Source organism: Rattus norvegicus, chromosome 13 (assembly GCF_036323735.1).
Source record: "Rattus norvegicus strain BN/NHsdMcwi chromosome 13, GRCr8, whole genome shotgun sequence".
NCBI classification, from domain to species: Eukaryota; Metazoa; Chordata; class Mammalia; order Rodentia; family Muridae; genus Rattus; species Rattus norvegicus.
The window spans coordinates 43,214,248-43,216,343 of NC_086031.1; the positions used below are offsets into that span (position 1 = coordinate 43,214,248).

Here is a 2,096-nt window from a genome sequence, read left to right on the forward strand (position 1 = left end):
TAATGAAGCAAGTGTTCTCATTGATAAGGTTTTCCTTTGGGTGCTTTTAATACTTAGCCATCTAACATTTTGAACATAGTCCAGAACAATGCTGCAGCAGCCACCCCCCCCCCCTGGTTTACTACCAGACCCACCTCCTTTCATTATGGAAATACCTTCATTAAATTTGATTACCAGAGGACAGGTTCCCTGGAGCCCATAGCCATGAGGTCAGTGCACAAAAGAAAACTGAAAGTAAAACTCTGATAATTTACTAATCTAAGGAAACAAAACCTTCTAGTATATAAATCCAGTTACAAGTGCACTAGTAGGTCTGTGTGAGGCTCTGGCGGAGTTACTGAGAACAGCCAGACATAAGCAGAAAGGGTGCACCTAGTTCAGAAAGGGTCTCAGAAGCCAAACGCGTTCTCTCTGCTGTAGGCCACATACAAGAATCCATCTTCATCTTTTTCCTTCTTGTAAAGCTGTCCCATAGCTAGACTGGACTGTGGGACTGCCTTGTACACAGACAAGAAGTTGGCCTTCTCGGAAGGAAGTTGGATCCTTTTTCTGATGGTTCACCTGAACTGAGCCACAGCCATGTCAGATGGGACCAAGTACTTCCTCTTGTCAATGTCAACAATCTGAGAGCTGGAGACCTTTTCCATGATCACCAGAATCCAGTGGGGGTACTTCACTCTGATCTTCATGGATTCCATGCATTTGTGTTCTAGTGAGTGGTCTTCCTTAAACACCCAGTTCATGGAGACAGGAAGCAACAGAGCCAGCACTTTGAGGCACATACATCCGCGAATCAACCACATAGCTAGCTGACCCTGAGCCTGGGAGCAAGCTAGTAAACAGTGTTCCTCAGTTGTCTGTGCTTCAGTTCCTGCTTTGGGTTCCTGCATTTACTTCCTGACGATGGACATTAGCCTGTAAGGTTAAATAAGTGCTTTGCTTTCTAACTTGCTGTTGGTCATATGTTTATCACAGAATCATAAAAGCAAACCAGCAAAGATCTGTAAAACACAGCAGGCATTAGAAGAATGTAGTTGGGAAACATGGTTGAGATGGATCTGTTCAAGGCGGCTGTCGGTACCTAGTGAGTATCTGAAAGCTGGAGTTGAGGATGGTTTTGAAGAATACAGAAGCATGTGAGACACCGCCCTTCCCCCTAGAGATCTCACTGTATCCGTATGAAGACTTCATAACAGAATATCAAACCAACCACTTCTTTTTGCCTTGTGTTTAAAACATACCAGTCTTTGCTCAGTCAATAACGCAGACCATCTGCCTTCCCGACACTTGTCAGAGAGAAGAACCACACATTGTCAGCTTTTGAGCACTTACCAGAATCCAACCCAAGAGAAAAGATGTTCATGGAAGATGGTTTCTAAGGAATGGTTTTCTTCGCAATTTCTCAATCTCTCTCTCTCTCTCTCTCTCTCTCTCTCTCTCTCTCTCTCTCTCTCTCCTTCCTTCTTCCTCTCCCTCTCATCCATCCCTCCCTCCCTCCCTCCCTCCCTCCCTCCCCTCCCTCCGTCTCTTTTCTCCCAGTATCATCTTACTGGAACTTCAGTGTAAGAAAAACAGAAAATGAAGGTGCCCTAGTTGAAGCAGTCGAAAGACTCTTTCCTCTTTGGTTGAAGACTTCTCCCAACAGCCCCTAAGCAGTATAATTTGGACGTCACATGTCTAGGGGCAATGCTAATTTGGCCCCTTACTCAAGATCCATCTCTACATGCAGTATAATAGCAGCTGTACCTAGACCTCATTTAGTTCAGCACTCACAGAACTGCTTTTTCCAAATTATGCCTTTAGCTTACCCTGAGGGCAAGATCAAGAGCTATTTTTTTTTCTTTTTATACCTTTGAATTGATAGGAAAAAATTTATATGGAGAATCTGTCACTTTGAAATTTTCAAAAAGTAATGGAAAGAATGATCATAGCAGAATAAAAATGAATGCCCAAGCCCGGTTGATCAGGCTGTGAAATTAGAATAATTTGGAAATGCTAGAGGCTGTAAGCATAAAGGAGCTTGGAAGTTAACTTGCTGTGACGGCTTCAGCCCAGGGCCATACCACAGACAACAAGATCAGAACAGTAACAAGATG

The 2,096-nt window shown here is 43.7% G+C and overlaps 1 pseudogene; it reads right to left on the reverse strand.

Moving 5' to 3' along the window:
• Positions 1-389: 389 nt before the first annotated feature.
• Gabarapl2-ps1 (GABA type A receptor associated protein like 2, pseudogene 1) lies at positions 390-743 on the reverse strand (annotated as a pseudogene).
• Positions 744-2,096: the final 1,353 nt, after the last annotated feature.